Source organism: Sminthopsis crassicaudata, chromosome 3 (genome assembly GCF_048593235.1).
Source record: "Sminthopsis crassicaudata isolate SCR6 chromosome 3, ASM4859323v1, whole genome shotgun sequence".
Lineage (NCBI taxonomy): Eukaryota > Metazoa > Chordata > Mammalia > Dasyuromorphia > Dasyuridae > Sminthopsis > Sminthopsis crassicaudata.
In genome coordinates this window covers 353727069-353742206 of record NC_133619.1, presented here as the reverse complement: position 1 = coordinate 353742206, position 15138 = coordinate 353727069, and the positions used below count along the sequence as shown (strand labels likewise).

General features: G+C 36.1%; 1 protein-coding gene across 2 annotated transcripts in view; it reads right to left on the bottom strand.

The window, feature by feature from the left end:
• Positions 1-15138, bottom strand: part of MAP3K2 (mitogen-activated protein kinase kinase kinase 2) — a 94483-nt gene that overhangs the window by 36070 nt on the left and 43275 nt on the right. The gene's annotated exons all lie outside the window — the stretch shown is intronic.

The following is a 15138-nucleotide window of genomic DNA, read 5'->3' as shown; positions in this document are numbered from 1 at the left end:
TTGGAGAAGATAGTCTCATTCAGCCCTGGGACCAAACCATGGATACATTTAGTCCCAGTAAATCTCTCCCTTTTAAATAAATTATTAAATGCTCTCTAATCTCTATCTTGGCTCAGTTTTTCCAGCATTACATTTTGGAGGCCCCAGCGACATGTTAGAAAATGAGCAGGATTAGAGATTAAGAAGACCTTTGGGTCTCAGGAAGGCTGGGGATCTGGGTTCTTTGCTTGGAGAAGCTGGCCCTCTGGATTTTTTTTCCAGAGCCTCCGGAAAAAGAACAGTTTCCAGCCACAACTGTACTTGAAGTCCCATGGTAGACACACCATTTCGGCCACAGGAGAGTTAAGTCTGGATGTCTTAAGACCTGTTCTGTTCTGCATCTGAATTCCCAGAATAATGAAATGCTGATGGGCATAAATTCTGAGAGTATGTTTCTCTGGATGCTGGGGGCACTACTTGGTATACTTGGTATCTAAGAAACATGTGGTTCTGTGTGCCAATTGGCACAACTCTGGGCACTCCAGAGTATAACTCTGGGTGTTTTTTTTTTTTTTTTTAAAGACATCATCTGGCTAAAAACTGTGTTAAATGTTTTTGACTGTGCACCATGTCCATGTGTTCTGCATGACTTGTTTGTCTGTGTCACTTGTTTGTGACTTGTTTGGTTCAGAGCTCTGCTAAATTGAGAAATTTGGGAATTAATATAAAATTTGCTTGTGATTTTAAACTTTTAAAAACTGGCACTCAGGTAATTTAAATTCAGGTGTAGCTTAGATTGAGCTAGCCTAGATAAAACCGCTGGAGAACAAAAGGAGTTTATGCTAATTGCTTTGAACTTTGGCTGGAAAAACATCTGATTGGGAATTTTAAGATGGTTTTAAAATTGTGGGAAATAATTTTGCTGTTACATTTGCACGCCAGATTTATTCTGAGTATTCTTTTGGGCGGTTTTAAATTGTGGGAAATAATTTTGCTGTTGCCTATGCAGGCTAGGTTTAGTTATCCCTGAATGTAAGATCTTAAGAACTTATTGGAGTGAATTTCTGTTAACTTACCTGAAAGGGGTCACGTGCCTCTAATTAGGTAAAGAAAGGTTTGACTTTCCTAAAGACTTCATTCAACTCTGGCCAAAGTTGGTTCTTAGGAAAAGTCCATTGGGAAGGGCGGCCACGTGAAATCCTCACCCCCACCCCACTACTTTCTGCTACTTTAAAGGTTAGGTGGGGTAGGGATCTTTTGTCTTCAAAGGTGAAGATTAAAGTCACCCCCACTGCTCTCTGCTACTTCAGCTATGGAGTACCTAGTTAGCCTGGGATGAAATTAGCTTCTCTTCCTTCCCTCCTGCCTCTTTGGAGGTGGAGTGGGGGAGGGGGAAAGGGAAGGGCAACCACGTGGAACATCTCCCCCCCTTTCCCCCCCCAACTAAGTGTGTTTTAGTCTCTTTATGTATAGGCTTGGCTTTGGCAAAGGATTTCAAGAAACAGCCCCAATTTCAAGTTAATTGACTGATGTATACTTTGGTAGGGCTATTTCTAAATGTTTAAATAAATTTTTAAAGAATATTTCAGATTCTTTTCTATAGAATTGGGTATTCTGTATAAGTTTAATTGATTGTATCCTGAGGTTATGCCCATAATTTTAAAGGATTTTTGAAAATTATAGTTTTTCCTTATCCTTTTGAAAATGTTTCTGTTAAATTTGAAAGATAACTTGTGAACTTAGTGAAATAAATTTATTACTGTTATCAATATGGGGTTATATTTCTAAAAGTTTAATAGTTTTAAGAACCTCTTGGATTCTTTTATGTGGTATTAGGATATTCTAAGTTTTAATTGATTGTATTGAGTCATCCTGAGGTCATTTAAAGGGCCTCTGAAAAATAATATATTTTTTGTCCTTTTGAAAATGTTTCAGTTATGGACAATATGTAATTTGGAATATTTGTCAATGTATTGGGTATTTTTAAAAGCAACCTGATTTGTATGTACAATGTTCACTTTTGGAAACATCTACTTAGATATGAAAGAATTGAACACAGTGAGACAAATTCTTACTGTTATAAATATAAGATTATGGTAAATATATGTTTAGGATTTACCTGAAACTTTAATAGAATATGTTATTAGAAGTAAAATTCCTTGGGCTTATAATTAATGCTATTTGGGAGTTTTAAAGCTCCACAATTAGTGGGACAATTAACTAGAGTAAAAATGAATTAAAGCTATTTTATCCTGTTTTGCTGAAAGTTAAGTTTTAACTGCTTATGTTATGGTTGTGTCCTCCTGTAACTAATTTCTATGATCAGAGCAATGGTCAATAAGAAACTGTTAATGCAATTTAATTAAGTCATACCTTGCTATTTCCAATCTGGTTATATGTAATCATTATATCCCCACATATTTGGGAAAATAAGTATTTAGTCTGATCATTTATCTGTTTCTGAATATTTATGTCTTTGGATATTCAGGTTTTTAAAGGTTTCTAAATAATGAGAGGACAAAAGCCTAACTGCTTTTTTTTTTTTTTTTATCAATTGGGAAGCTGCTGGCCAATTTATACTGGCCTCTTCATATTCTGTATCAGTCTGTTCTAACCTTTACTTGTTAGATTTGTGTTTTTGTTCTAGATTTTGGTCAAAATTACAGGTATTGACTTGCTTCTGAGACATGCATCAGCCCATCTGAAGTTTTGGTAGCAGGCAGCATGGCTATAACCATCCCCTCCCTGGACTGAATGTCTCCTCAGCAGAAAGCAGTTTTTGAGAAGACCACTATTCCTGATAGAATTTGAACCGACATGGGGAGTGGGAAAATGGTTGAATTATTGTTAAATTTTTAACTGTATTACTATGTTTAAGATATGTTACAACTGGGATTTGTTAAAACTATATGTTTGAGGGATTTTAAGGAAACTTACTGTACTAGTCTATTATGTAAAGGAATTTTGATTCACTCTTGGGATTTATATGTGGAATGGTCATTTGATATGTCATTTCTGGAAAAAAAAAAGAGAGAGAGAGGGGAGAGAGGGAGAGAGAGGGAGAGAGAAGAGAGAGAGAGAGAGAGAGAGAGAGAGAGAGAGAGAGAGAGAGAGAGAGAGAGAGAGAGAGAGAGATTGATTCAAACTGGTCAGGAAATTGGGAAAACTGATGTATTTTTCTTAGGCACTTCTGCCCTGCCCCCTATCTCATTAGTTCAAATTGAGTTGGAAATTATTTAAACAATTCTTTTTTTTTTTGTTTTTTTTTTGTTTTAACTTTGAAATCCCTTATTCTGCTGGAATTGCCCTGGCAGACTCAGTTTTTAAAATTATTTTGGGATTATTTTTAGAAACAACCAGAAATCAGACACCTGTCCTGGGACTGGCAGTCTCTCTGATCTGTTTCTCCACTCTTGTTGCCCCAGTTCCTTAATTAGTATTTCAGCATTTTTATATCAGGACTCTAATAGTTTGGAGTTGCCTGCCTTGGTCTAACTGCATAATCTGCTCAGAAATCTGTTTCCTAGTATCAGCTCCTGTTCTATCAGAGGAGACAGGTGGAGCTACCCCAGGCCCCACTTTTCCCCCCTTGGAGTTCCTGATAAACTTGAGGTGCCCCTCTCGGTATGGGCAGCAGGACTGTGTTGAGCACTGCTACTCAGCAGAGGCAGAGTTAAATATACAAATGACCACAGAGCTAACTCACAGTGAACTGTCAATCTCAAACTGGATTCTCTGGCTGAGATGCTCCCCAACTGCAGAGGACCTGCTATTTCTGCAATAGGGAAGCCTGTGTGTCTCCCTAAATGAGGAATGCTGTTTTTATGATAATAATTCTGGGGTTATCAGGGAGAGACTTGTCCTGGCTGTAAGTCCTTGCATTTTTCTAGTTTTATTTTGGTTTATTTGCTTTACATAGATAGGGTGGGTCAAAAATTATGGTGCTAAGACCTTCTAGAGGAAGGTAATTCAATGATTTGAATATTCATAAAAGAGAGTGTTGAATGTTATGCCACAGTTCTCTTTTATTGTCCTGACTCAGTTTCCCTAATTGTCCTGACCCAATCCTGACTCAGTTTCTCTAATTTTTCTGCTTCAGTTTATAATTAGGGAAACTGAGTCAGGACAATAAACCCCTAAGTCTGAGCCATGTATATATAGGTCATTGAGAATTCACATTGTTTGCTGGATTATTGGAGACTACAGTCTCATTTAGCCCTGGGACCAAACCATGGATACATTTGGTCCCAGTAAATCTCTCCCTTTTAAATAAATTATTAAATACTCTCTAATCTCTATTATGCCTCAGTTTCTCTGGCATTACACCAGTAAGGAAAAGCACAACATGATTTATATAAAAACACTGAGTAAAAGTAGCAATAGATTGTGAAAAGGCTGCCTGCTTCCTAGTCAGATGCAGTAGTTAAACTTTTTAAAATATACACCAAAATATTGGCATTTCAGTATGGCTTAGTTGAAATGTTCCTATAATTCTGGGTCTTCACAAGAAAGCACTGCTTACACGTTTAAGTGAATGGAATATGTGAATCTGGTACTATTTTCTCCAATGAATGATTCTGTGTCTCCATGTAACATTCTCATGAAGAATGACCAGATCAGAGGAAGCATTCCCTATCCTGAATTCTCTACCCTTCTCCCCTCCTACCAGGATAAATGCTTCTTGGGTAATATTTGGATCTATGGCTTATAGAAAACATTCTGAAGCAGTAATATCAGCAATCTAGCATGTTTGGGCTTCTACCTAATACAATATTATTTAATGGGATTTTGTCATTACATGGCAGGTAACTGTCAGAAGTCTATTTCTACTAACATAGGACCTGAAAACTTTAATATTCTTGATGGCCACATTCTTCCTTCCAACTGTTGATTAAATGAGAAATGCCACTCTAAACCAGGTGGTCTTAAGCTTTCTCTATTCACGACCCCTTTGTACCTCAGAAAGTTAAAAGTTTTACATAATCCCGGGCATATAAAATAGGTATGCAAATTAAACATTTACTAATTTTAAAAAATCATAATTTTTAAATCCCCACAGGAAACTGAAACCCAAGATAAATGAAGAGATAATAATAATAATAATAATAATGCGCAATATTGTTCTAAAAAGTATAGTTCCTGACTATAACATTTGACTTAAGTGAAATAATTTAGAAGTATGTTGTAAAATTATATCAATTATCTTTGAAAGATTATGGCCAACATTAGACCTCAGGCAAAGCAAATGTCTCATTTTTCAAAAATATTTTTAAAGATAGGTTCTAATATAGTTGTCACTGATCCTGGGAAAAAGTCCAGAATGGGCCATTTAAACTGTTAAAAATTGGTTTGTAGGTAGTGAACAATAAAAATGAGCATGTATCATAAAAATAGCAAATCAAACTCTTTATACTATGACAGCATTACTTTCCTCACATCATCACAAAAAAAGATAAAATAGAAAAACTTAGACTGTAATTATTGTAATTAGGTGAATCTGTGTTGACTGAGTGACTGTACTCAAAGAATTGTTATCAAACTCTTACTGTCCAGTCTTTTATTCACTGTTTCCATATGTCAGAAACTCAGAGCCAGACACAGATGATATCTGCAAATAACAGAAAGTTGGGAGGGATGACTAATAACTTGGAATGACCATATCAGTGTCCTAAAATCTCTATAGGCAAATAGAATACAGACTGAAAATGAAATTTCATAGAGACAAATGAAAAGTCCTGCACCTAAGTTAAAAAAAAAAATCAAAGCAAAAAGATCTAAGGATTTTGGCAGACTGCAAAATCAGTGAATCAAGTGTACTGTGGCTGCCAAAATGGTCTGTACTGAGTTTTTTTTTTTTTTGTTTGTTTTTTAAATCAAATACAGGATAGAGAAAACACTGTGACCTAAGGATTTTAGCCAACTATATACTCAGTGAATCAAGACTACTGTGTGGCTGCCAAAAAAAGCTAGCAGGATATAAGGCTGAATTAACAGAAATTTGGTAACATAATCATCATCAATCATTTAAGAGTTTATTAATGTGAGGAAGATGAGAAGTTAAGTTTCCACAGATATTGTCAAAATGGAATGAAGGGAGCAATGATGTATCTCATTTAAGATATCTCAAACCAATCATTATGTAACTCAAGGAACTGGCTAAACAACAAAGTTCCTGACAAAGGGACCCAAGCTTAACCTGGCCCAAACTGGCTAGAGTCAATGACAGGGCACAAGCCTTTTAACATAGAATCACTGAATAAAGAAGACTGTAAATCTGACCAATTATAACTGATTGTAAATTATATCTAATTGTAATCTGTATTACAATTTTAACTAACTCTTGATTGTAAATCTGACTAATCCAAACCTTGAAGAGAGGGGTAAGGAACTGAATTAACAGTATAAAGCTTACTCCCACTTCAGTACTGGATATGTCTCACCAGTGAGCATACCTAATGCTCATGAGACTTGCTGAATAAAGGATTCTTCTCTCACTGTAAAAGAGCATTGGTTGTAACACTCACTATTCCTGGACTAGCTGCAACTGGGGAAGCAGTGGGCACTGATAGCTCATCCCAGGCTTACTCCCCAACCTGCTAAACTCTACAGTTTTTTATAACAAGGGTGGGGGGTGGCGCTCGTCCAGATCCCCAGAGACTCCTGGATGGCTGCTTAAGGGATGAGTAGAGGGAGAAGCGCTCTCACCAGCTTTTTTAGCAATACTCAGCTTCTCAGGCTCCCCCAAGACTGCAAATGGGACCTAAGACATTGGTATTAACTTAGTAAAGTGAATGAACAAAATCAGGGAAGAAGAAGCCAGCTAGGGACCCTGCAAATTGATATTTCGAACAAAGTACGAAAATCCTGGCAATAAGTCTTTGATGGTCCAAGATCCTATCTTAGACTAGACCAGCTCATTAAGGGCCTTCGGAGGAAGAGTCTCAGAATGGGAGGAAAAACTTCTAAGACAAAGGTGCCTGGTCCCCTCCCCGAAATTCCCCAAAATAGTCCACAGGGGAAAGGCTAAAACTGGGATTGAGTAAATATTAGGGCAATCTGAGATCACAGGAGTATGGAGGATTTTTACATATAATTGCAGAAAGGATTTGCACAAGGATATTTACAAGTCTAGGAGAGAAGGGGTAAAGAGGTAGGGCCCTGGAAGAGATCATACTCTTCTCCAGGAAACATTTTTTTAAAAGGCGGTAAAACAAGGAAAGAAGAACTCTGTATCAGACAGGGGGAAAAAAAAGAAAGAAAGAAAGAAAAGAATTTAAAAGCATTTTTTGTGTGTATGTATTGTCTTCTATTTTAAGCCTCTCTCAGATGAATAGCAAATGAAAAGATCTATAAAGCTAGCATTTTTAAAAAGCAGGATTTCAGTCTCTGTCAGTCCAACCTGTCTCAAGTCTGTGAAAATTATTTCTCTTTGCAAATCAAATTAAGTTGAATTTTTCTTAAAAGTTAAGCTTTTGAGAGTTATAAACAGCTTCTAAGCTTCTCTCCCTTGAAGGGACTGGGGAATGGTCAAGGGTCACTGCTTGAGATATGTCCAAACCAACTCGCCAAATAATGGCAGGCTCCCCAAAACTTCCACACTATGCCCTTCAATCAGTCTCAATTTCTTTCTGGATGAGTCTCTGCATTCCTGAGCCCCAGAGTCCTAATGAAACCTAAATCTTGGTATGTTTAAATTTAAATTGTATATGATTAGAATTACTTTCAACTGGTGCATTTGGGAATAAGATTTCAGAAATGTTTGTTCATTAATATTGAAGAATTGCTACTAGAAATTTAAATCTGTATTTGATTTTAAGCCAAAAAAACAAATTGGATATTAAGACTAAGTTTCTGGTAACTTATCTAAAGAGGTCACATGTTTGTATATTGTGCAATTTGTAAAAATTGTATGAGTATGCTTTAAAATTTCCTGGCTCACAAAAGAGGAAAAAGATTTGTATGAATTGGGAAACAACCAAAAGGTAATTTAGTTTGAATGGAACATCCAACTAGAATTTAGGGAATCTCACAAACTAACATATTGGTTGATTTTAAAGTAACTTTTCCAATTGATGTGTATGTTAAAATTAGAATCTTGACTGTAAATTACATAGATACCCACACATTTTTAGAATAGATTATATTATACCTGAATTTTAAGACTATCTGTCTATCATGAAAATCGTCAGATTGTTAATTAAGTTACTTGGGATTATTGTCATGATATTGAAACCTAAAACTGATAATTACTATGTATGTATAGGGAAAAAGCCCACAGCAACTCTTAAAGCTAGAAAAAGGGGAGTTGGACTCAGCCCCTCCTCTAAAGTTCCTTCCCTAATTTGTAAAGCTCTCAAATTTCTTGAAACCATTTTGCTATCAAGGGAAAAAGCCTAATCCTATAAATAATTTCCATCCTGAAAACTATATACTAGTTATTTGTATAATTTCATATTTTTATTTTAGATTGGTTGGCCCAGAAAGGTGAAGTCTACCCTTCCTCCACTGGATGTGGCTGCTCCTTAGCTCTGGCTTGATCCCTTTGAGGAAAGGAGGGAGGAAGGGGAAAGTGAGAAAAACAAATGCATTCACTCTCACTCACTATTCTCTTTGCTGGATAAGTGATTATTTAAGGGGATAAATCATTCCTGTAATGCTGAAGATTTACTTAGATAATAAGATGCTGTATAAAGAGTTTTAATGCTTAGTAATGCAAAGAACTAAGAAAAGTTTATAAGATTTTTGGTTAACTGTAAAATCTCTGAAAATGGTTATTTTAAAACCCATCACACCTCTACCAAGGTCTCCATCTTTCTTCAGCAAATTATTTAATATTTAAGTGTATCATGGTTTCATTGTTTAATGAATTATGATAACAAATATGATTTATATTTTTTGTAAAATACCCAAAACAGGATTTTGACTTGACAATGTTGGTTGTTTTACAAGTTTTCTTGTACTTAGTTTTGATTGTGTCCAGCAGGTGCATGTGAAAAGAAAATGGAAGAAAGCTTCCCACCTTCAGCCTGGAAATAGTTTAGATTAGGTATAATCTTTTCTAAGTCTTTCTTGCATTTTTTTTTTTTTTTTTAAGATTTGAAATGTCTGATATGGGACTTGGCTATTTGAGAGAAGTTTTTTTGGGGGAGACTATAACTAATACTATTGCCCCATTGAGAATCCAGGTATGGATGAGAACCAAAAAATCAGAAAAGCCATCATCCCAGAAAAATACCATGAATTATTCAGAAGGATGTCATCCTGCACTATTCTAAGTGGATGTCTGTATCTGGGCAAGAGTTGGGAGGACGACCTTAGTCTCTGTTTAAGATCTAATTCTTCTAACTTTGATTTCCCAATTGTGTCCCTTTCCATAAGAATGATTCCCACCGAATTCCTGAGTCTGGCATTCATTTGTGGTTTTCAAACTTGAAGTCAAACAGCCAAGGATGCTTTGTCTTGTTATACTCATGTCCCTGCTTTCTCTCTCTTACAGCAAATTTCTATATTCAGGTCAGCTTAAAGCCAGGAGCAAAGTGCAAATATGGAAGGTCTTAATGTTTTCTATTTGAGATTGTGTAGTCATTAAGTAAATGACTGTTTTCCATCATTAGGTAGATACTATTTGGTCTAGTCATCTGTCTGTTATTGGAGATATTCTTAGTAGAAATCTTTGTAGAAAGTCTTTAAATCTTTCAAAATTTAACAACAGTTAACTACTAATGCAACTGTTTGTGGGACCCAGCTGTTATTTTTACTGATAACTTAAACTACTAAAGCTGAAATATTTTTAATGTAGTTTAGGGAAGAGAATTTTAGTGTATTCAAGTTCCTTTAGAGCGATGTAACTTATAAAATATTCTATTACATCAATGGGAAGTTATTTAAGTTTATTTTTTATGTAGAAATAATAGGTTTGTCCTGTGACACAAACATATTTTCTTATAAACAACTTATTTGATAGGAAAAGCTGCTGGCCAATCTAATTACTAGTCTCTCTCAATTCATTCTATAACAGACATTGGGAAAGAGGGGATATATACTTTTCCCTCTGGGTGATTTTAAACATCCTCAGGCCAGCTTCTAATACCAGAGGCAAGTTAGTAGAACCTTCTCAGCCTAAGCCAGGTTACAAAGAAACCCTTCAATTTTGTGAAATCTATTTTTATTGGTCATAAGTTAGGAGAAACTAGTAAGCAGAAGGTAGAGAACACTCTTCAAGAATGAGGAAGACTAACTGTAAGTCCTCTCTCTCTAATTCTCCTGCCTCAACTTTTTGACCAAATTTCTCAATATTTCTGAAGGCCCCAACAAAAGAATTATCTCCATTTGGAGAGCCCCCCCCCCAAGTAATTTTCTTTCTTTAACCTTTGCCTGTTAGATTTGTTTTCTTTTAGGTTTTCTTTAGGTTTCTTATAGCTGTATCAACCAGCCCCAGGGATATGACTCAATCACTTGTATCTTCAAATCAGCTCAGTACCCCTTCAAAATGGGACCCTATAGGATGATTCAGTTCTATGACCATTCTCAGCAGAAAGTAGTTTCAGAAGATGAGAACATCATCCCATGCCCCAAAGGAATTTGGGCCCCACTGATTTGGGAAAGAACTGGAACTGATTGGTGAATGGATCTCAAACTATTCAGTGTCTGAATGGGTATTGGGCAGGCAGCACTCTTTGCCTGGGACCTGAGTAGATACCCTGTGCAGTGATCCAATTGGCTATTTCTTTTACCCTAGCATTTAAAGAAGAAAATAAGACTGAATCAAGAAGAATTAAATCAAGGATAGTACCTGATGACTGCAAGGCTAGAAATAAAGTTAGTTCTGGATTTGGGTCATTCCTATTCTGGCTAATATCTATTATGGGATAAATTACACTAGGAAGGGAGAGCTAGCCAAATGGATGGCCTTGGACGTGCTAAAAGAGGAGTATGTATGATAATAAGAGGGAGTTGCTGTACTTTTATATATCAAATAATACTATTCCCATTGTACCATTCCAAAGGCTTTTGCAGAGGCTCACCTCCCTCTCCAAGGAACTAGCTCAGAACTCAGGAATAGATAACCCTAACACAGACTGGTTAGTAGATGGTGAGGAATGGCAGCCCTAATAGGGAGGGAATCCTCACGGTTGTGGGATGTTTTATAGTCCCTGCATTAGAGATTAGTTCAAAGACTAATAGAGACCTCTCTGACAAAGGGGACACCAATTTGCAAATATTGAGACCAGGTCATGTCAGGACAATAGTTGAAAGGGCATATGACTATTATCCCAGTGATGAGGAATGTAAACTGATGCTAAAAAGATTTGAAGAGGCAACAGAAAAGGTAAAAAAAGTTGCAGAAACCAAATCCTTATTAAAAGAGAAATGGGAGAATTGTGAGGAATATGAGAAGTTGGGTTTCCACAGATATTGTCAAAACAGAATGAAAAGAGGGGTGAAGTATCTTGCTAAGATATCTTCAACCAATTACCATGTAAGTCAAGGAACTGGCTAAACAATAAAGTACCTGATAAAGGGACTCAGGTTTAAACCAGACCAAACCAGCTAGGGTCAAGGACAGGCCACCAAGTCTTTTGACATTCGGAATCAGCAAATAAAGACAGTAAATCCTACCTAATTGTTATTTGGATTATATAGTTGAGTAATTGTAACTCTGATTGTAAATCCAAACTAATTGTAATTCAGATTATAAAGCTGACCAATTGAAATTCTGATTGTAAATCAGACCTAATTGTAAATTGGATTGTAAATCCAACTAATTGTAATTATCTTTGTAAATCTGACCAATCTAAACCTAGAAAGGAGCAAGGAACTGAATTAACAGTATAAAGAACTTGCTCTGGCTTCAGTATTTTGATGTCTCACCAGTGAACACACTTGCTTCTCATGAGAAGCACTGAATAAAGAATTCTCTCATTCTAAAAGAGCATTGGTTTTAACAATCTCAACTCCTAGACCAGCTTGCAACTGGGGAAGCTGTGGGCAGTGATAGCTCATCCTGGACTCACTTCCCCATCCTCCTGGTTCCATGGAGTGTTTGATTTACATTATTTATATTAAGTGCTATGACTACAAAAACAAAAGTTAATGTCTCAGTTGTCAAGATGTTTATAGTCTAAGGGGAAGACGATCTGAACACATATGAATACATTCAGAATATGAACAAAATGAATGCAATAAGAATGAAAACTTAGCGAAGCATAAGAGAGGTAGTCAGGGGGGTGGTGCAGGAAAGAATTCACCTAGAAACTTTTAAATTTAATCCTTCACCTACAAGGATTTAAATTTTGAAGGAAACCAGTAATATCAAGGGCAAAGAGGAAGGAATGAATCTCAGGTAAAGAAGCAATAGACCAGTATGGCAGAGGGAAAGGGAGCATTAAAATGTTAAGAAGATTGTAAAAGTATTATGGGCTGTGAAATTGTCAAATTGACAATTTTCAGAGCAGTCTATATTTTATCCTAAAGATAAAAGAGCTATTGGAGTTTGCTGAGCAAGGGAATAGCATGACCATACATGCTTGAGAAAAATCACTGATAATTATGTAGAAAAATGGTTAAAATGGGAAAAGTTCAAGGCAGAGAAACCAATTAGGAGGCTATTACAGCAGTAGTGATGAGAGCTTAGATTAAGGTGATATTTATATGAGGAAAGTAGAAGAGACTCCTTTGAGAGATATTTTCAGTCAATAAATATTTATTAAACACCAACTACACTAAGCAGTGGAGAAACAATTAAGGGTAAAAGATAGTCCTTGTCCTCAAGGAGTTTATAACCTAATGATGGAGGCAACAAGCAAACAAATCCATCCAATTAAGTTATATACAGAAAGAATAGCAAATAATTTAAAAAGGGAAGGCACTCTAATAAAGAGGGATTGGAAAGTTAGAATCTGAAGGAAGCCAGGAAAGCCAGCAACTGGAGATGAGGAGGAAGAGTATTCCTGGCATGGAGAACAGCCAGAGAAAATATCTGGAAGAGACAGATTATCTAATTCAAAAAATAGCAAAGAGACCAGTGTCACAAGTTGAAAAACAAGTGGTAAGGAGAAAGGTGTAAGACTAGAAAGGTGGGTGGCAGAAGAGGGTACTAGGTAATGAAGAACTTTGAACACAAAACAGAATTTTGTATTTGGTTCTCGAGGCAAAAGAAGCCATTGGAGATTACAATCAAGGATGGATGATTGCAGAGACTTAAAAAAATCACTTTGGCATATGAATGGATGATGGACTTGAGGCAAGCAGACCCACTAGCAGAGTACTAAAGTACTTCAATTATGAACTGATATTGTGGATACATAATAAACAAAATTTGGTATATGACTAAATATATAGGATGAAAATGAAGAGTTTGACACAAAATTTCAAAGCTAGGTGACTGGAAAAATGATAGTATTGTTGGTAATAATAAAAAAGAAGGAAGGCAAAAGAGTAGCAATACTGTCTAAAGTTCTGAATACCTTATTTCAACATTAACACTAAACAATAAAAGCACAGAAGGACAAGGAAGATGGTGACAGGAACTGACACATTCCATATGAGCAACAGTTGAAAGAGTTAAGGAAAGAGAAGTTGATTAGTCTTCTCTAATAATTTAACAGAATCACATTCTTTGTATTCAATTCTGTAATGAAACACTAGTGTTATCAAAGTTAAATATTAACATTTTTACACATAAGTGGAGTTCCCAGATTTAAAGATAACATTTTATACAACAAAAACATCTATTCTGAAATAAAGTCTTGTATATTGTCAATTCAGTAAGGTATTCACTCCAATTACACAAAAGTTATTTATCACGATACTCTAAGAACAGGAAAAGAAATTTTATATTTAGGTATTTCTATGTCTTTAAATTTATATTTTTAAAGAAACCAACATCCTTAATATGAGGCATTTTTGATTGAAGTTACTTTGTAGAGTTTATCCTTAGTCAGTTTTAATTTACTTTGAAATAAATTAGTAGCTTTTAGTAGCTTTAGAATCAATTTTTTAAAACTACTTTTAGAGGTATTGGTATATAGTGCATACTTATGCATAGTTCCTCTGTGTATGTATGTATGTATGTATGTACGTATGTATGTATGTATATGTGTGTGTGTGTGTGTGTGTGTGTGTGTGTGTGTGTGTGTGTGTGTGTGTGTGTAACAGAACCTAAAAATACTAGGAGGCTCCACCTTAAAAATATTTCCTTTAAATGTCCTTCGATGTTGTTTAGTGGCTTCAAATGTGCCTGATTTTATGGGATCCGGCTTTCTAGGCAGATTTTGGAGGGATTTGCCCTTTCTTTCTCTAGCTCATTTTACAGATAAGGAAACTGAGGCAGAGAAGGTTGGTTAAGTGTTGCCCAGGGTCCCACAGCTAGTATCTAAGGTCAAATTTGAAGTTAATTCTTCCTGACTCCAGGTCTGGTGCTTTATCTACTGCACCACCTAGTTGTGTTATATGCCACAGTTCTCTTTTAGTGTCCTGACTCAGTTTCCCTAATTATCCTGACCCAGTCCTGACTCAGTTTCTCTAAGTGTTCTGCGTCAGTTTATAATTGGCCTTCAAAACCTCCCCTCCCTCTTTTACCAGAATATTTGATAAGGATAAAAGATCTTACATTTTAGAATATCAGAATGCCTCTCTCCATCCCAAGCTATTGGAATGTTAAGATATTGTCTTATCAAGATGTCTCTCCCCATGTCTGGGGTTCCTCCCCCTTTATGTCATCATACTCTCTGGTGGCTGTCAGAGTCCTTCTCCCGTTCTCAGCACCCTGACTCCGCCCCTGCCCCAGTCTACCTGAGTCTGAGCCATGTGTATATAGATCATTGAGAACTCACATTATTTACTGGATTCTTGGAGACTGTAGTGTCATTCAGCCCTGGGACCAAACCATGGATCCATTTGGTCCCAGTAAATCTCTCCCTTTTAAATAAATCATTAAATACTCTCTAATCTCTATCTTGCTTCAGTTTCTCTGGCATTACAGTTGCTCTTGAATATTTTATCAATTATTACAAAGAAGCCTAGTTTTGGTTTGGTTGAGAATTTTTGGAGTTTTGATGAAAATCCATGCTGAGAGGGGAAATTTTGATGGATAGATCTAAGAACTTTTTTGATTTTTCTCTTGTTGGTACTCCTCCTCAAGTTACCATATACCTACTT